Source organism: Protopterus annectens, chromosome 13.part0 (assembly GCF_019279795.1).
Source record: "Protopterus annectens isolate FY-2018-M chromosome 13.part0, PAN1.0, whole genome shotgun sequence".
Classification (NCBI taxonomy): domain Eukaryota; kingdom Metazoa; phylum Chordata; order Ceratodontiformes; family Protopteridae; genus Protopterus; species Protopterus annectens.
In genome coordinates, this window is record NC_056747.1 from 40961104 (window position 1) to 40983315 (window position 22212).

Genomic DNA, 22212 nt, shown 5'->3' on the forward strand with positions numbered 1-22212 from the left:
AAATGTAACTCCTTATACCAGTAGTATAAAGGAAAACTTAAGAGCCTATCTAATAGCTATCAGATAACACAAAAAGCTGTGCTCACACCTTGGATAGGCTGGCTTCAACAGAAAGTAAAACAACCCCCACTATGAAACCAGTTGAACAGAATCCAAACGGTGACCAGCAATGTCAAGCAAATAAATAAATGCAGTACAATTTTGTTAACTATCACTAAAACAGAAAAACACAATGCAGACACAGAGACCATCAATATCAAGCAAACGAATAAATGCAGTACAGTTGTGTTAACTAGCTGTAAAACAGAAAAACAAAATGCAGACACAGAGACCCACAATATCAAGCAAATAAATAAATGCAGCATGGTTTTGTTAACTATCACTGAAACTAGATTAAGTGCAAAAAAGCATACTTATAGAAGGTTTCTGTATCCAGATAGCTATCGAATCAGTCACAGCCAGGCCATAAAGAGCAGCTAAGATACTGATACAGTCTCACAGAAATGCAACTCCTTATACTACTAGTAGTATAAAGGAAAACTTAAGAGCCTCAGGCTATCAGGTAACACAAAAAGCTGTGCTCACAACTTGGATAGGCTGGCTTCAACAGAAAGTAAAACGATTACCATTACGAAACCAGCTGAACAGAATCCAGACAGTGACCAGCAATATCAAGCAAATAAATAACTGCAGTACAGTTTTGTTAACGATTCACTTTTGTTATTGCCTTTTGACTCAGGCCATAGCTGTAAAAGGTTTAGACTAACTCACCTAGTCAGTTAACAAGTAAAACAGAAAATAAAAATATACCTGTTCCTCACTGTAATGGATCAACCTGTGGAATCCTTTTTCTGCATTTCTTGCATCATGTGAGGTACATTTTTATTACAAGCTGCAATTGCCTTTCTTGTAGCCTCAAGAATGGCCACTTGCTGCTATACAGAGAAGTGGCCATTGTCCTCTTCCATTTTGATTACTAGTAATTAATATAGTTTTTTGACATTTAATTACTGCCTTAGGTCCAAGTTAGCCTTGTGGACCATACTGAATGCTTATTGTAGTTCAGAGTTTGAATGTGGCAAGCAAAGGCGTGTTAGGATAAGTCATACAAAGACAGGAATTTCTTCTCCTACAAGACTTTGAATGACTGTTGCCTATCACTTTGAGAAACATACATCTGTTTAAGCTGTACTGCTGGTATAGCCACTCTTACTCTGTGATTTGTTATGTGACAAGCTCATTCATATGTCAGCTCCACTTCGGTATTGATTAGCGAAGACCAACACAATCGCAAATGCCCACCACAAGATTTCTGCTACAACTTGAAATAAGGGTCCAAAGAACTGTCAATGTTTTTACTCTTAAGAGTCACTCACAGGCACATTTTTTTAATTTTCAGATGGATGGCAACATAAAATGCTTTTACTTTGTTATAAAAAGTGTGCTTAGTTCTATGACTTGCTTATACAGATTTATAAGCTAGCAGTCTTTTACATACATACATATATACAAATGTTTCAAGCACCGGCATTAAAGCCCTTCTAGCTTGCCAATATGCCAAAACACTTGTTCCCATAATAACCGTCCAGGCTGTTCTTAAAGATATCTAAACTAGTACTTGCTTTAATGTAATTTGGTAGTCTGTTCCAAGCATCAGCTACTCTGTCAGAGAACCAATTAGTACACTTCTCATTCCTATAGAATCTTCTACATAGGTTATATGATGATTCTCTAGTACTTTTTGAGAACCCCAAACATTCTCAGAGGTAGTTGTCCCTAAATGCTCTATATACCTGAATAAGATCTCCTCTTAAATATCTGTAAGAGACACTGTACAAGTACAGATATTTTAGTCTTTCATAATAACTTAGATGTTCACATCAATGCATGCCCTTAGTATATTTCCGCTGTACTCTTTCCAGTTTATTAATGCTTGTTTTCCTATAAGGTTTCCATATTGTTATTCCATAATCAAGTTTTGGTCTAATGTAACTAACAAACAATGACTTCATTATGTTTGATTTCCTAGACTTTATAAATCTTTTTATACAACCTATAGTTCTATGACTATCATTAGCCAATTGGTTGATATGATTAGAAAAAACTCATAGCTGAATCTACCCATATACCCAGGTCCTTAAATGAGTCTACAGTTTCAATCACTGTGTGCTGTATTAAATATTCACCTTTCAGTTTATGCCTCCCAAATCTCATATGCTTAGTTTTTGATGAATTTATCAACATATTATTCTCCTATGCCCAAATGGTCAATTTAGTCAAATTATTTTGCAGACATGCCTTATCTGTAACACCTGTAATGAGTTTACCCAATTTCAGGTCATCAGCATATAGACTGTAGAACACTTCAGATGAAAAAGTAAGGTCTGAAATATACAATCTAAACAAGTAAGGGCCTAGTACAGAGCCCTGTGAGACACCTTGACTGTAAGCAAGGATTTCACCTGTCCAGTTGGTGTGTGATACTTGCCATGTCCTATGTGTAAGCCATGCAGCTATCCATCTTATCAACAGTACATCAATACCTAGTTGTACTAATTTATTGATCAGTGTTTTGTACATAACCCTGTCAAATGCTGAAGTTAAATCTATATAAATCACATCACAGCATAATTTTTCATTCATAGCTGTTATTATATTGTTGTAGAACATCATGTTACAGGTGGTAATAGATCTATTTTCAACATATGCATGCTGATATATGGTTTCAAGTCCCAACCTATCCAGTTTGCAATTACACATTGAACTCAAAGAGAGATTCCATAGCATCCTCTCGAAAAAACAGCATCAGTTTTATCTTGTGACTTTTCAGCCTCTCAGTTATGAGGCCTTCTTTTTGTGAATGAGGCTCACATGACAAAGCATCATTGCAAAAGTACAAGTGGCAGACAGATCTGTCTGTCTCCTTAGTGTGACAATGAATGACTGGGGGAAATGACAGCTCTCTGTGTCTCAGTGTCAATAAGTAATGCGTTATCTTTCATCTTCTGCTGTTGCAACATGACATTAAATGCCAGATATTATATCTGCTATAGGTAGTGTAATTGCTTTTTAATCTAATTTGATACAAATATTCACAATACAACACAAGCACTCCATAAAAGTTTAGGACTGAGCCTTTTGTATTGTTTCAGTACAGAACTATGTTTACTAACCATTAATTCAGCATTATCTGTCTGGTATTTAACCATATTACTTGTTAGAATGTTGAACCTTTGAAGCATTTCTCAGCATGTCACAAAAACAGGCATGCCTGAAACCTGAACAATATACCTGAACAATATTTGATCACTTGACTGGTTAAGAGATCTAGACAGAAGCACATGAGATTATTGTCTCCATTATCAGCGCAGCGATCCAAATAAATGCAATAAGGTTGCTTTTGGCAAACTGCTGCCACATCTTCCTGATACTTAATACAACGGATACAGCTTTAAGGGCTCCACAGCTTCTCCATTTCTGCATGAGTGCAGCATAATTTCATGTATTTCAGTAAACACAAAATAGACATACTGATGTCATTGTGGCTTGCTTATTGTTAGCCCTGTGGTGTTAGGTCATGCGTTGGGGTCAGGTAAAGGTGTGTGGTGGTTTTTTTTTAGTTTAGGGAGGGAGTTAGTAGTAGGGTTAGGGTTGTTAGGGCAGTTAGGCATGTATTTCAGTACATGATCCTTACCTTAGTAATAAGGTATAAGATATGTTACGCAAGTAAAATACCACTTTAAAGTTTAGTACTTTTACAGTTAAACTAGATTGGTGGGATTGGGCAACAAACATCTCAGGTAGTTTCCTTTCTCATGCAATATGCTTTACAATTATTACATGCTTCTCTGATCAATGTTTGTCTGCAAATCATGATGTCCTCCATGGCTAATATTAAGGTTACTGTTTCTGATGTTACAAAAAGGCAAACTATGGCTAATATCTGCTTTTAACCGTTCAATCAAGTTGTGTCTTCCAAACTGGAATGTAGGCAATTTTGTTTTCTTTTCAGTTTTTTCACATGACAGAACTGTGTTGTATTAAATCAACAACAAAAAATCTTATGTAAACATAATAAACAGTAAAGTAGCGGCAGAGGCAACCATGCGATAATGAAATAGAAACTGTCACTGATACAATAAACTGCCAAACTTTAATGGTGTGCACAGGTAATCGCTTTCACAATCGTTTCATCAGACCAAGAAACACCCTTTCCAAAACTCAGTCCTTATATAACCAATCTAACAGTAATGACGTAATGAACTAATTAGAAAATAATTAAATAAAACTCATGTTATAGATAAAATCCAGCTGATCTCTTTCTTCTCAGTGCCATATCTAATGTCCTCTTGTCTAATCATGGGTGTAACTACATCTATAAACGTATGGTTATCGCCTAGGGTCATTACATGTTTGGCTAAGGCATTGTTAATATGATTAATTCTAATAGCATACAGATGTTCTCTAATTCTAGTCCGAAATGTCCTATTAGTTTTCCCAATGTAGAATGATGAGCATGTATTGCACACTGCCAGATAAACTACATGTGTGGTATCACAACTCGCAGCTATATTGAACTTAAACTCAGAAGAAGGAGATCAGCTGGATTTTAAGGCTTAGAGCCAATAGAGGTAGGGGACTTAATGAGAGGGCTTCCCTTCAACCTATACTGAAATCATGTAGACTAAAGGTTTAATAATTATTCTACCTTTATAGATCAGGTTTTTATTCTTTCTCCTTGCTCACTATTATTACTATCTATGTGAGGTACTAATTCCAATGATATTATATATTATATATTTTTTATATTTTCTAATCTGGTTCTGCCCCATTTTGTTTGATGAAGTTACCTTCTATATATAAATTTTAATATAGTTATGTGTTTTATCCATGTACTTTTATATGTCATGTCTATAACATGAGTTTTATTTAATTATTTTCTAATTAGTTCATTACATCATTGCTGTTAGATTGGTTATATAAGGGCTGAGTTTTGGAAAGGGTGTTTCTTGGTCTGATGAAGTGATTGTGAAAGTGATTACCTGTGCACACCATTAAAGTTTGGAAGTTTATTGTATCAGCGACAGTTTCTATTTCATTATCGCATGGTTGCCTCTGCTGCTACTTTACTGTTTATTATATTTACATATTTTTTCGTGTGGAGAGGCATTCACTTCACTGAGTGTATTTTGCTCATTTTACTACTTTAACAAAAAATCTTACTTAACCCATAAGTATGTTGACAGCTATTAATCAGTTATCTTACAACTGACATTTGTAACAAATTGATGTGAATGAGAACATCACAGCTCCTAACTATACCCTGCTGCAAGCAGTAACTCTGCATGGTTTTGATGTTATTGTTCATTTTTTGAGATATTTACAGAATATAATATTTATGCATATTTTCATATCTAATTATCAAACAAGTACAGATATCAGGAAAGCATTGCTGGCTAGACACCAAGTATCAGTGCATGTTTTCATCATTAGGTAATCTTTAATCTGATACCACAAAGCAGTACTGTGCATAAATTCTAGTCAGTTTAAGTTATTAACAATATTAACATATGACAAATATTTGTAATATTATAGGAAACTAAATCAAATTTTGTAATGTAATGACTGTCTGAATACAGTCAGGAGCCATTCCTGACCTATATAGTGACTGGGCATGTGATACATACAAGTTGATATTTATGCTAATATTTGTAAACATACACATTTTCCTAGTCCCCTTTGTGTACTCTCTACTTAACTGTCAAATATTCAGAATATGCCCATTTTGCTGCGGTTTACCTCTTGAGATCCAGTACTGCTTTCCTAGGGCTTGGACTTCATGGTGGTAGACTGGAGAGGAGGTTTCATTTGGAGCAGAGAAGTCAGCAGTCTCATACATGCTCTTCTATGAAGGCTTTTAGTTAATACCAGGAAATGCCTAATAAACCTTTTCTGGGTGAAATTATTACCAGAAATATTAATATAGTGTATTTTCATAATCTGTCATGACAAAAATCACCCTTGCACACTAACTTAGCACCTTGTTTGGGTCCTCACCTTCTTGCTAATTTAGCACATAATTGCTGTTAGGAGGAAGAAACTGCTACAAACTTTTGCATGACATATGACATGTATATATTATTATATATTTAGATTTAAATACCTGCAAAACAGTGGCACTTAGACTGCAGACATCAGGGAGAAGTTTTCCAGTGCTGTCTAAGCTTTCATTTGAAGCCATGAAGCACAATGTAAACTTCTCTTCATTCACACTTTTAACATAAATATTTATATGCAACATACATTCATCATTTTTTCATTAAAATACACCACATTTTTCTTTAAAATACATCACATTTTCTTACCTACTGATTAACCCATTTGAGTCAGGATCCATTGCTTTTCTGTGTGTTAACTGGTCTGTACAATGTTTCCAAGTGGATACTACCTGAGATGTTTACATAAATATTATAGTTATTCATATTTCCATATTTTTACTGTATTTTACTGTAAACCAGCATTAACATCTGGAAAGTGGTGTTAGTTTAACATCAACTATTAACCAGAAGTTTTCCTGTGCTATGAGCATTTTCATTTGATACCGTAAATTCATAGAAATGAATATACCAAACAATGGATCTTTGTATTCTTGCTGCCTTTGTTTTAAGAATACTAATGGACTCAATATGATCTGTGGGTGGAAGCTCCTCTTATTCCAAAAAAAATTTCCAAGCTTGCCCTACCCAAAGTATTAGTAATTGTTTCCATCATAATGCAAGTAAAACTGGAAAATAATGAAGGCATCAAGCATTTAAACAATTGTTTGTTTTATTAGTTTATTTATGTTTGCTTTAAGATATTCACTGCTAGTTATAATATTACATGCTTCTTTTAAATAATTGTGTTTTAAACATTACATGACTATTTTTGTCACATGATTTTTATCACATGACATTTATCATATGATAATTGCATGTTTAACAGAAATGCTTTCAGAGCTTTGTTATTTCTGCAGGTCTTATTTTTCAAGACAAAGGCACTAATATGAAGTTCCAACAAATAAAGTCAGTTCTTCTGTTGGGACACACATGTTTTTTGGTTCTTAGGCTTCTTTTTTTCTGACTTATGTAGAGAAGCTACACATCGTCAGTTTTTGGTCCTTAATCTGCATATTCCTGACCTATGGAATGATTACCACAGGCCAAACAAAGTAGTACTTTTGCTACCATTAAGGTGCTACCTTTAAGGTGAGACTTGATGACTGGATGGCAGATATAAATTTACACCGTGGTTATCATGTATGACCCTCTTTGATTTGGGAGGCAGGCAATATTAAGTGTCAGAAAAGCATAACAAGATCTTTTAAGTGTGTGTATTTTAAAGTATATATGGCTAGGTATTCTGTGGCCCTTGATCATTTGCCTAATGTTGTTCCTATGTTCTCATTTCATGTCTAATATCACCCCCCTCCCCAGTGGTGCATCCCATGCAGCATTATTTGTATGTATTTCCTGCAGCCATATACCATAATTAGTGAGTGATTTACCATCCCAGATAACACAATGGTCTACAGATGCCTGGCTAAATCCTATCACTTCTCTGACTTCTGTTTCAGCAATGTACCATTCTAGTTGAAAGAACTAAATTAACATTTAGCACAATCTTTTTTTTATTTAGTTGCCTTTGAGTTGCCCTGTTGAATCAATAGAAAAATGTATGTATTGTGTGTATAAATATATTGCATTCTGTAATACAATTATATATCAAAAATACAGGAATATAAAAGGCTGTGAGTTAAAAGGCTGGTGATATGTCAGAGAGCTTGCAAAAATAGCTAAGAAGTAAAAAATGGAATGCTGCACAATACATCTATATTTATATCTAAAATGTGGCAGTCGGCTGCTGAAAGTAACCATAGAGATGATACTAGATTGCAAACACACACAGTCACAGTTAGATATTGTTTGTTACCTGTAACACATATATATCTAATGTTAGTACATAAAAAGTACATGCCCAACTATATATAACATGCTTTCTAGAAACTACAGATCAGCATGCACTTAAAAAATAAACAGTAGGACATTTTGTCTAGCTAAGTTAACACAGCAGAATCCCAGAAGTAGATAATGCAGTCATGTAACCCAATGAAAAATACAATGGTACATTCAACAGAAGAATATACAAAATAATGAAGGGAGCAACATGGAATGCTGTCAACAGGAAATTGGTATGTTGCATGTACAGCAGAAAACAGAGTCCCAGCCCTTCATATGCTTCCCTAAGTTACTGATGGTTTTTGCTACAGATGAGGTTATGTCACTTGATTATTGTCATCCAGATATCTTTTTAAGATTATTAGCTGTCTGTGCTTGATGAGAGATATTCCATAGCTAAACTCTTTCTGTCATGACACCTTTGATTTTTGCAAGTTATCCATCCAAGGGATGACTTTTTCTTTTCATCAAAGGCAATGTAGTCAGCTAAGAATTAAAAACAAAATATATGTTTGAAATACTGAACTGTTCTGACTACAATAAGACATTTAATGCTGTTCAGCAACTTATTTTAATCTCATACTACTTGTAGCATCATAAAATTTCTTGATGTGGTGAAGTCTGTAGAGCTTTGGCTGGAAAACAGGCAGAAACAGGGAGATGCTCACAAAAATACCCAGCACAGTGCATACATCTGAAATATTATCTGTGCATGAGATCGGTGTTTTTTTTTTCATAAGAGATCTTTTTAATCCAGGCTTCTGCTGAAATGAGCTAGGGTAATTTATATAACTTCACAAAGATGTGAAATAATTAATCTAGGCTCAGCTTCAGGTTTAGGTTATTAAAGTCACTTAAAATAATAAGATATTTATATTGTTGACATTGGAAGATATCCCTGTGATCTTTTTTTGCAGAGTCAGAGTGTAGATAAAATCAGTTATCAGTTGCTTGCTAATGTTAATTTTGATGAAATGTTTGCAGACTCATGTTTGATTGTTGGAAACAGCTGGAACTCATAGACAGAGAAGGACACGTCATTTCAAATAACAGGTAGCCTAATGTTTGATTGACACCTGGGAGGTCTAATTTATTGTACACGAGTAGTTGAACAGCTGACTCAGCACCATGCAAAATATCGACAACAGAACACTGAATAAATATGCGCACAGAAATATTCAACCATAAGCACCTTGCCTCTTAGAATTTAAGACAATAATTAGGCAAATAAATAAATGCATCAGGCCTCACCCCCAGTTGGAATTTGTAATAAAACAATAAATAAATGAATAAAGTAAAAACAGGACAAATCAGTAGCACAGAATCTGCTTCAGCAGTCCCTTCTAGTATCACATAGACCTAGGAAAAAAAATAATACTTGTACCCCTTCACTGGTATATATTCTGTCACATGTAAACATACCACTTCCAGATGGAGTTACCTCAGAATTCTTCATATAAACTCTGAGATACATGACTGCAATTCAAAGTGCATACTGTGGATTGTGAATGATGTTTTTTTCTGTAAGCACAGATCTGACGTCTTATTAACTTAGCGTTATTATTATTTTTTCCTTATCGTTCAGAGTCTGCGGGGGTGTTAGCAAAGAATAATGGCATTGGAAAAGTGTATTTGTGTACTCTCTATAACTCATTGTTATTTGCTGCTGTGGAGAGTTTTAATTAAATGTGGTTTCTGAAGAGCTACATAAAGGAAGCTCTGTTTGTGGAAGTGACAGTGGCTTAATAGGCAGTAAGGAGAGCTATGCTACTAGCTGTACTGTGGTTAGCAGAAAACTAACAGATGGCTTAGAGGTCAAAGAAGAAAAAAAACAACTGTGTCATGTTAGCTTTTGAGAAGCTGAAGCTGCATTATGGATGGACCAAGGAGCATATATATTTGAATGCCACTTAGTAAGGGAGTGGTTGTTTGAGTGGATGAAAGGGCAACATCTATCCCTGTGCACTATGGTGTGAAGGCCCATCTCAAGTAAATCCAAAGTCTGAGGCGATATTAAGAAAATTATTTTTTTTTGTCTCAAAAGTAAACTGTGGACCTTAATACAAGTTTCCCAAACTTACTGTCCAATAGGACCCTTCAAAGTGCATACGTTTAAGGAGGGGGCCTGTCTATGCATGAAAAGGATGGGATTACAATAAAACATATGCAAATGCTGACACATTTAAGTTGCAAATTTCTTGTATCAGAGTATTTTTCATGTGTGAGCATTTTAGTTCCAGTCAAGTCTTTTTAAGTTGTGGTATTTATCTTTTTTTGTTTAGACTGTCTGTTAACTGGTTCTAAACTAGTGGTGACTAGAGTATTGGGAAGTAACTTTGTATTAATTCCAGAATACATAGCATTCATTAAATTTTATGCAATCATTATATCACATTGAAAGGAACCCAATCTCATGCAACAGCATTGTGCTTATAATTGCCCAGTATGGTCCAGCTTGCTGCAGATGTCAGATATCTTGAGATATTTCACTAGATTAAGTAGATTAGAATTCATCCATTTTAAATCACTTAAAATATCACATATTGTATGGTGACTAGATTTATATATCTGGTGCTTTTACAGCTTTATTTTAGAACAGAAAAGCTACATCTGTAAGTGCAGGTTTTGTTTAAGAGGCATTAAGAAAACATTCCATCGTGTAGGAAATTGAGCCTTTGATACTTCTTCTGACACAAGTGAATAACAAAAAAAATAAAATAAAAAAATTGCAGAATTGCTTTATTTAAACAGTAAGCATTTATGTCTTCAAAATAAGAGAGATTTTATCAGTCTGATAAAGTCTGTGTTATTTTGAAGATGAAAGTGCTTACTGTTTGAATAAAATAGTTGTTGTAATACTGTTGTTTTTAATGATATTTTGTATTTGTTTTTGGTTATTAATGCTGCTGTCTATTGAACATTCTTTATTTTTGTTTGTAGCTGAATAATGCAAGGGATTTGAATGTATATGTCATGCATCTTCTGTGAAAATATTACTTAATGCATAAATGGCTTTAATAAGAAACACTCATGGTCACTAAAAAGCATTTTCCTGGCTATAAAGTAAAGTAAAGTATTAGGAAAGGTGTGTAAGGCCTGTGACAGATAACTGATACTAAATCTACAGAGTCTGAATGTGTTAAACATAACTTTATAAATATTTACATATTGCAGTCCCTACAATAACCCATTATAGCACATACCACAGGCATAACAGAAGCAAACATTAAATATTTAACTACTTTTACAGCAGGACATTACCTGCACCCCCACATTAATTATTATTCATGTCACATGATTGCACAGCTGCATAGTAAGGAGAATACATTTCTAATAAAAAAAACATTAATAAAAAACTCTCAAGCAACAAAATAATCAAATCAAAGAAAAAGCAACACCGCTGGAGTGATGTCTCAAAACCAGTCCTCAGAAATATACATCTTCAGAAATATACATCCAACGGAGACTGGTTAAATTGCACCAAAATCACACTTTATTTAAGAAGCCAATACAAACTGGTTGAATGCTTTCGTTGAGTTTGGTTCTGATGAAGATGAGTAAGGCTGAACTCGATGAAAGTGCTCAGCCAGTTTGTATTTCTTAAATAAAGTGCAATTTTGGTGCGATGTAACCAGTGTCCATTGGATGTATATTTATGAGATACAGTTCTTTTGGAAAAGTTCATAATCCCTATTCCTTATGATTACGTGAACAAAGAGTGAGAATAATACTGAATTTTGTAAGGAGGTAGCCTACATGATGTTTATGTGTTAGTACGATGAGCAGCAGCACTAATCACAAATTCATGGTGCTCATCATGCTAACATGAATACAAGCAAGTTTCCATGGCCAGCAACAGTACTGGTGGCCAGGAAAATGTGTTGAACAGCACAAGCACACACAGTAAACAAACAAGCTTGTTTATGGGCAAACCTGTTAAGCATGCTCACCCGGACAGCATGACGAACTACATAAGCCAAATACTGCAAGCTATACCAGACAGGGAAAGTGTACTGAGTGCATAAATCAAACATAAAAATATGGAAATAAGTAACGGGAGGGGAAATGACAAGGGCAACTACAATACATGGGTTACTAGACAGGAAAAGTGTACTCAGCACAATTTGCACAGAAATCAAACAGACGTATACAGAAATATGTATGTGGGTAGGGTAAATGTTCAAATTCTAGTAAGATGATTGACATGAAGGTGCTTATGTCACAAAGACAATTTTGTAATAACATTTTGTAAATATGCATGGCATAATAATTAATGGTGGCAACACTTCCTAAGTAAATATAGGTAAATAAAAGCAGACATGATGTAACAGGATGTAACAGGTACACAAATTAACATTGTAACAGAGGGGAATTATATGAAATGTGAATGTCATTAACATGGTGAGTTGAGATGACAGTACATACATTATGAGATATTTGCGCAGCATGCATTTCTTCAACATAACATGTCAGAAATAGGAATGGTTCAGAAGACAATCTCCTTTTGCAACAAATAAACCCATCCCATTGATGTTAATACTAACCTGTGTATTAACTATGTGCACCACAGAAATAGGCTTAACACATGTATGAGGAAGATCACTTTTGAAGGAAATTATTATATACATCAATATTCTAATGGTCATGCATTCCATATGTAGGTGTGTGGTGTCAGAAAATGTTGGAGCAGAGTGTGACATATGTAATACCCTTGCATAAGGCACTCCTGTCTGACACAGTTATTTTGCAGACAGATAAGAACAGATGCAATAAGCACACTATAATATGAAGTATTCCACAGAGCTGTGTATTATTGGCATCAATGGGTATTGTCACAAACACATGAAATTAATAAGTGAATTAAAAAAGTATATGTGAATTAAGAAAGTATCCCTGATAATGAATGTTGTATCAGCATGCCAGACGGATGGCAATTAAATGAGTATCTTCACATGCACACAATTGTGATCAGTCCAATATCGATGTTCCATGTTCGAGAAAAGTTTCTCTGTATGTCTGTACACATACCATCAGAGGACTGAAGCACAATCACATACACCATAGTACTTAATGCATGTGCCAAAGTAGCTTTCTGATCATGACATTGTAGAACAAATGTCTGTTGTCATGAAATCTGAAGCTATGTTCACATGTTGTCATGCAACATATCAAGGGATAAGACTGACATGATGTAATGGTCATTGTATGACATCAGTACATTCACGCAAAATTAATCTCTATGCTAGAATTGAACATCAAGCTGTACAATTCCTCCAAGTAACAATAAGGCTATTAATCACACTTGCCACAGTGGAACTGTTATCACAGCTTTTGAACTCCACCTATGTGAAGTCAGACATCAATCAGCTATACTTTATTTGCCCATAATTTGTATATGCTAAAATTGATGTGGAAGGTCTCTGTCACTCCATATGTACAAAGTATAATGGGAGAGACCTTCTTGCAGAGCAGTTAAAGATTCAAATGCTTAGTCAAGCAATGCTGGTTTGAAACACTTACCTAAATGCTGCAAAACATCAACACCATAGTGGGATCAATGAATGTGCCATGGTATGAGTGCTTTGTCAATTGTCATATGTGTGGTTATGCAAAAGCATTATATCATGTGTATGACTCAAGGAATATGTGTGGCTGCAATTACTCAGAAAGAATCTTGCTGTGTATCAGACAACATTGCCTGATGCTAGGTATACTCAAACACACCTGTTGTCCCTGCTGTTGGCACTGTGGTGGTAGGACAACAATTGAGTATGATCTGGGTATACCATATTGGAACACATGCCTTACTTAGGCAACAACATACATTACATCCTCAGTACTGAGGAGGCATTTCACTACAATTTTGATGGAATGATAATCCGTTCAAATGACAGCATAAATTCCCAATACAGCCTTTCCAAAGGAAATGTAGAATAAACTCTTGTAACCAGAGACAACATCTACACATGAACAAAACACATGTGGCTGACAACAATGTTAGCAACATGTACAATGAGTGTATATAGCAATGTCAGGATTTGAACTATTTAGTTAACATCACATGCTAATGAAGTTTGCTGAAACTAAAGCACAACTACAGATTTATTTGACAGCTGTGACACTGCACATTTCAATGGAAGACATCTCCATTGTGAATTACCTTCATGTTTCCATTAAAACGTGACTGCACAGAACAAGATATTAATATACCTTATATGTGTATTTGCAGCCTATTCTGTACAGTAAGATGAAGAGATACACAATCATAGATGACAGTAATTTCTGTATTTGAATTCCCAAACTACGTACTGAGACAATCTACATGTGTGTGCATTACATGCACATGCCACCAGAGAAATCTGCCTGCATGTGAGCCACACTGCATCTTTGAAAGTATGACATCAGCTTTGTCATGCAAAAGAGATGTGTGTGCAAAACTGACAGCTATGTGGAATTATAAATGCTGTCAATACTAAGGGGTATAACACACTCCTACATCTATTTGCATTCAAACACACACACAATCAGGAGAGTTTTACTGCTGTATTCAAACTCCCTACCTATTAACTGACACAATCTATACACAAGTATATTATAAGCACGCCCCACAGGAGAGGTCTGACTTTAGTGGTGTGAGAGTACATTTTTGAAATGATGACCTCATCTGTGTGTTGCAGATAGTATGCATTTGTGGACAGAGTGAAAAGGGGATGTGGGATTGATCTGACCATGTAAATGTTTCTCATGAGTTTGAGTCAAATGAGCACACCCGCTGAAATAATTCTGCAGTGATGGAATGGACTCACCATCACACATACAAGTTGAATAATGTGAGATTAGAACCCCCTACCTATCTATTTATATAACTGAGAGAACACAGTACGTAACACAGGAATCCCCACAGAACTCTGACTTTGATTGAGTGAGGGTTTACAGGATAATATCAGCATGTGTTGCTGAAAAGATGATGATGTTGGGAGAAGGGTCTGACATTGAAGTGAGTTGCCCTGCTGTGTAAAAATTTACTCCAGGTTACTATTCTATTGAGGCCAGCAGGAGTTAAGGTCATGTTATACACTTTTCCATATACACAAAAGTTAACTGCCATAAGATTAGAATCCCATACCTATGCAATCTAAAGGACTCAGTACTTAACACAAGCACCACTGCAGAAGTCTAACTTTTATAGTGTCAGAGTGCACTTTATACAGGCTGACATCATTGTATGGTTGCAGAGAAGATGATGTTGGGAGAAGGGGCTGATACTGATCTGGATGCAGTGTAAAATTAGCTACAGGCTACTACTTTATTGATGGGAGCAGAAGTTTAGGTCATATTTACATGACTGTATACATATACAGACACCCACAAATTGACTGTTGTGAGATGAGAGAACCCTGCCTATCTATTGAAACAATCTAGAGGAGACAGTACTTAATGCAATTGCCTTGTAGAACTCTGAATTTTAGACAATAACTCTTCAGTGTAGATATGATTAGTTTTCAGTCTCTGTCAGAAAAGATATTATGATGTTGAAAGATTTATGCCAATCCATATTTGTTGATATGACAGATAAGTGTAATGATGGGATCAATAATACATACATATTGCAGACTTATGTTAGCTATTGTGTCATTAATGTATACTTCAGAACTGAGAGTGACATGCACTTGCCTGTCTTGTGTATATGAGACACACATACTTTGAACCACAGGATGGACAAAGAAACAGTCATGGATCACCAAATTATGATGATGGCATGTAAACCTTAATGAATGGTACTGATATTAGTAATGTTATCTACTCATGCATGTGCAATGCAGACAGGAAGTATGAAGCAATACATAGTGTACAATGCAGTACGGATGACAAATGAAGATTTATGTACATCATGGCTATATATGGATGTATATCATTTGTGTCAGTGCTGCAGTGCAGACCCCACTGTCCAGAATGAAGTGGTCAGTTAAGTACACAGTTCACTGCATTTCACATGAGAATGTTAAACAATTTGCATGTAATGAAGTATTATAAACCAGTAGCAATATTTTTTTTTGTTTCAAATCTCTTACTAAAGTGCAATGCTGAGAAATGTATTGGTGCGGATGTTGGCCATGTGATAGTACATGTGAGATTATACTTTGATGTGCTGAACTGGGGCTATTATATATTAGTGTTTAGTGGTGTTCAGTGGTGCTCCCTGAAAATGCTTGCACAAATAAGACTTAGGGTGGAAATATGATTCCGGTTACATTTACAATAAATCTATTCTATGTTAACATGTTCTTAGAAATTGCATTCTGACACCTTTGTAAAAATACAAGTGGTATCTATTCTATGTTAACATGTTCTTAGAAATTGCATTCTGACACCTTTGTAAAAATACAAGTGGTATCTGGATTAGAATCCTGGATCATCTACATTCTATCTGTAAAGTCAGTGCACTTACACTTTGTACCACAGAGACAATTGCACAGGAGCTGGATGTTCTCCACTCACTACTGTCCATGGTGCTGATGTCCACACATCCCTGTGAAGCCTGTTTGTGCTAGAGAAGGCTTCCCAAATAACATTTTTTACTTTTTTCCTTAAGCAGGTAAGCTTGATTCCATGCTGCGTAGAAGTAAGTAGCTGCACAACACAAGAAACAGGAAACAAAAGCATATGAAGTTCTGATGAAAGTTAAGTCATACATCTTGAGTAATAATTTCTGCATTTCATTCATACTGCATGGATTTGAGCCCCAGAGCAACTCTGTTCAGGGGCCAAAGTCACTGCATTTATAGCTTTTGCCAAAGAAATAGGTATACAGCATGTGCACGTCACTCATTCATTAGATATACCGCTCAGTGGTGGCAAAACTGTTTGCGCCAATGAGGATTAAAGAAATAGACATGTTCACCCTTTCCTTCAACTGTGAACCCTGTTTACACTGTGCTAAGCAGGGCTGTCATATCACAGGCAAACGACATATATAGCAAGTTTTATTCCACACAACAAAGCACAAGTAGCATTCGCCCAACTGGTGCAAATATTCCAAGCAGCATTTGGCTTCAACCTGAATTTAACCCTGCATCCACTCTCCTGTTTCTTTAAATTTATTGCATTGCACCCATGTGCTACAATGATAATTAGATGCTACATGTAATGTCTTCTCTTACTGCTGTTCAGAATGCTGCACCAAAGTGCACATGTGTCACTGTAAAATGCACTACTAATGGCATGCAAAACTATATTTCTCAATCTGTTCCTTTCATATTCTACCTTAGGTCATGGATTCTCATTCACTGCTTTGAAATGGTGCCAGTCAGCAGTGCACTTTGAAAAAACACACGCAAACGAGGAAAAAAAAACAATTGCTAGTAGTATCACGTATCATGGAATAATAATGAAAAGGCAGGATTGTGAACCTTCCTACATCTGTGTCTGTTAAAACCTGATCAGATGCTCATAAAATATACATTAACTCTTGTCAGACAGCACATTATCTGGAACTGAACACTCAAATCAGTGCAATAACAGCACACAGTCTGTTGTGTTTCTTATTCCTGTTTGCCACCAACACAAGACCAGAAGATGTTCCTTACCCATTTGCCTGAACATGTCTAGATCAATGTGATACTGACAAATACTTTATGCTATTAATAGCACACACCATATTAATGTTAGGTTGCCAACACTGCCAGCTATTTCTTTTCCTTATTTTCTGATCATCCCCTGCTCCTCTCAGCTTAACTACACAAAAACAATGTCATGGCCATTTATTTGCATCTTTGTTTCAATGTGTAATATAGCTGACCAGCATTTCAGATATTAAGCAGATGACACACAGTGTGCTCTTAGTATAAGTACATCAGTGTTGTTAAAGGAGAACCACACTCACAGACTCAAAAAGCATGTTTATTTCATCATGGTTTGGTATTTTCTGCATTTTAACACAACTCTGGGACTGTTTACAGGTTTTTAAATATTTTTATACATAATTACTGAGTCTGACCAGATGGGGTCTGACATCTTGAAGTAATTCTGATTATTCAGACTGCCTCTATGTATCCCATAATACAGTGCTTGTCTGTAAACAATTACATTATGCAGGCTTTTTTTTCTTAAAGCTCCTGTAATTGCATTGATTTTACATGAATACACCGCTGTCTTTCAGTCAGTTAATATTAAGTAACACTTCATGCCGTTCAATGACTACTTAAAACACAAACAGTGCAAATGCCACAGAACAGAATTTCAAAGTGCTTTTTACTGCTGCTTCTTTTTAGAATGGCTAAACTGCAGTCTTTCGTGAAACCTGAATTAAACTGCTTTGACTCATCTTCCATCTCCCTTCACACCAAACGTCCCTAGCTGTCAAAGTGCTAAGGATAATTTGAGCTGTTTCCTGCTGTGATTGACAGCTCACAGCAGGAGACATGACTCATGCACTGTTTCCTTGTTCTAGCCTTTACTTTCTGTATGGGTAGGGGAAGGACCAGGGAGCTGTGACATCACAACATGTGTGGGTTCTTTGAATAGCAGTGGTGATGTCAGTTTGGGGAGGGAAATGGACAGAAAACTACCTGTATTCAGTGGCCTTGATGATATCACTGAATTGGAGACTGCAGCACGCTTTTTCAAGGTGGGACAAAAGTTTGTTGAAGATGAAACCACCACAGTACAGTAAGGTATTGTTCTAATGGAGAGAAACAGTCAATTTAACATATTTTATATGCTGTATTGTTGTTTATTCATAGCAGGGACAGTAAATAGGGAGAAAAGAGACAGAGAAGTTGAGCATTTTATAACAGAATCCCATTGTTGTCCTTTAAGGTTAGTCTTATAGCTCTCACGGTGCTTACACTCTTGATTTTAAGTCTACTCTGCATGATACAAACACTTCACAGAGCTTCAGAGAGAAGAGTCAGTTCATTATTGCGTGCTGTTGTAGTCAGAGTAATCAGGAATACTTGCAAGCCATTAGCAGCTAACACTCATCATTGGTTTTCCCTGCAGTCCAAGGGTGTGTGCATGCAATTGTGTGGCTACTTACACCATGTTTATGTCCCCTACAACAAGAGATTTATTTTGGTATTCTTCAATGCTAATGATTTCATGCCTTATTTGCATATTCACAATGCTCAGAGGGCTGAATCAACTATATTAACGTAATGGTGTAGCTATGGAAGTGGAAGGAGGAGACACTGATTGAGTACAGACAGATCATTGCTGATAGTTGCTTAGGGCAGATTGTGCTACAGATTGCTGTGCTATTTCTTAAGGTACTTTTATCCTCTTCAGAAACTGCTTACATGTTCATAATTCAAGTGTATTTCAATATGCAATGAGAAAAAAAATATTGATATGTATGCAATTTTAAAAAATTCACTGCTAGTGTACTGCAGATATGCCAGTTCTTCCTGAGCTTTCCAAGTTAGAATGATTACATCACAGTATTTCATTATCATTAACTACTGCATGACTCCCTCAACCATGTTGGTGACTCTTTGGATAGGATGAGTGGCACTCTGGATCAGGCAGTGTCTGTGATAGAATATCTGCTATGAGAGGGCTGGCATCCATGTGCCCATAAAGCCACAACACCCTCTGGTGTTAGCCAATGTGGCAGTGCCAGATCTTGCTCCCATATTAACACTACTTCCAGCATTCCATCAATGACTGAGATGTCCACACCCATATGTGCTAGGGCACAGTGTTGTGATTCTGGACTTAGTTATGAAGATACCTTACCAAGTAGACATCACTCACGTTCATATAGCACCCCTACTTTGAGCCATGGACATGGAAGTGGCAAAGCAGCTCCTGGCAGAGACAGTTTGCTTGGTCAGGAGCAACAACACTGAAATAACAACTCTACCATGCATGGCTCACACCTGTCTGACATGGCAGGATGCAGTGCTAGCACAGACCTTGATTGTGTTCATGCAGACACACACACACATTTCATAAAAATTGCCCATACCAAACCATATACATGGAAGATAAGAAACGCATAATGTGGTTTGAGAAATATCCTTTGTTAGTGGCCCTGAGATATTTCATACTTTAACTCATTCACTCCAATGGAGCTCTGGTAGTTTGGACTGTAACTTCCAATGGGCAGAGCCTAAGCCTTCTGACAAAATCAAAATATGTCCTCACATTTCAAACAAATGTTCATATCTCTGGAACCATACGAGTTATGTAAAAAGTATAAATGGCAAACCCTTACAGCACAAACTATTTTTAGAGTGGTAGTATTGTTTAGGTTCTAAGTCTTAAGCTGAATTTTATAAGTCACAGTAAACACTGTAACGATTATGTTTGTAATATTTTATAAACAACTTACAATATCTCTGCAACCACTTAAGGTACTCACATATTGTCAGCAGCATTTTATTCATTTAGCTGAGAACTTTCATGTGAGACTAAGAAGTTCTGTCTGTGTTACTTAGTTGCTAAGATGTTTAGAAAAATGTGAAAATTATATCTATATAAATTAATTGCATAAAAATGACAGTGTATATCTCTTTACCTGCACTAGACAAAGGTCAAATATTAATGCAGTTGAGTTTGCCATTGTGTAAGCTTTAAGATGAAATCTTTTAAAACCTTGTACATAGCATGGTTTTGGAATTATGCAAATATGAACAAGCAATATTTGACACCTAGCGGCATCAGTAGGAGTTAACTGCAGATGCACTGGGAGGCATGACTTGGATGCAATGAGTTAATGAATGTTCAGTGTTTCTTACTCACACACACTCACTAACTTGGTGTCAGCCATTGCCTACTGCCCCCTCACCTCCACCCTGTGCAAATAATAACTATGCCATGGCCTTTGTTCATATGTGTTTGACTTGGGGTTGCATATAAGTTTGCTACACAGAGTGGATTGGTTAGAGACTGACAGTATGCAAATAGCTTATCTTCTTGCACATTTTTTCATATAATATAGGTTCTACACTTACCTTGACATTTCTGCAGTTATAACTCAGCAGTTATGACTCGTGTTTCGGGAATATCTCTGTCTGATGCTATTCATACACAGACATTACATGGATAAGTAAAGTCTGAGGACATTGAATGGCATCCCTTTCAATATTTGTATGTCCTTAGGTTGTTATGTATATTCCATTGCTGGCAGGTGTGTGTGTTATTCTTTGCCTCCTAGCCAGGGCAAGGGCATACTGTGCACACTTATATCTGCTAGCTAGCCAACATCTAGAGATTCTCTCTCAGAATCCTCATCTGGATATGCTGGAGGTGTTGTCCCTGTCTGTGGTCCAGGAATGTGTAGTCCTGGCCCTTGCTGTCCCTGTTGCAGCTGTTTTCTCAACATGGCACAGACTGTGAGAATTTCGATGTAAGTGCCCTGGTCACTCTGCAAGGCATCCTTTGATGTGTCTAGACAGTGGAACTGTATCTTCAGCATCCCATGATGCTTCTTGGTTGAGCATGGACATTGTTTGACTTTTATTCCCAAACCCACCCTAAATGACCTTACAACATCTATACATACACTTCTGTTTCTTGTTTCCTACTTCCCCATCTTCATTTAATTTTTAGCTCCATTCACAACTATCTTTCTCCCCCCCATACTGATTTGCACTATATCTATTCACAACCATAACCCTCCTTAACAGTAACTATCTACTCCAGATTGTATATTTTACTTTTCCCAAATCAACCCTCATTTCTTCTTATTTTGACTACATCATTATATTTTAGCCTTTCATACCCCTCTATTCCTTACATTCCAGAGAAGATAACAGCACAATCTAACTCTATTTTTTTATAGAAAATCTCTCCTTACCTATCCTTTAACAGCTTTCAGAATCCACCGTCACTGAATCTCCTACTGCCTTGCGACTTCTTGCTTCCTTCGTCATTGCTACGTTGCCACTATCCGACATCCATAAAATAGATTTCTGTACTTAATGACTCTGCTCTGAAGCTTATCCTCTATTCATCTCCTCCTGGTGTGCCATCTTTCATCCTACTATGACTTAATAATATTTATCAACATTTCTCCATTTCTGTCCTATCCACCTATCATTACTTTCTCTTTATACTCTCCACACATTGCTCCAAACCTATTTAATACTGCCCCTCACCTTTATTCCAAATACAGACTGTTTAACTCAACTTCAGCTTAAGCCAAAACAAAATTAAATCAAAGAATTGTCTCCAAAAACAAGTATGCATAATTCTCCAATAGACAATAATC

General features: G+C 36.2%; 1 protein-coding gene across 1 annotated transcript in view; it reads right to left on the bottom strand.

Annotated features, from left to right (window-relative positions):
* Positions 1-22212, bottom strand: part of SP2 (Sp2 transcription factor) — an 870724-nt gene that overhangs the window by 746656 nt on the left and 101856 nt on the right. The gene's annotated exons all lie outside the window — the stretch shown is intronic.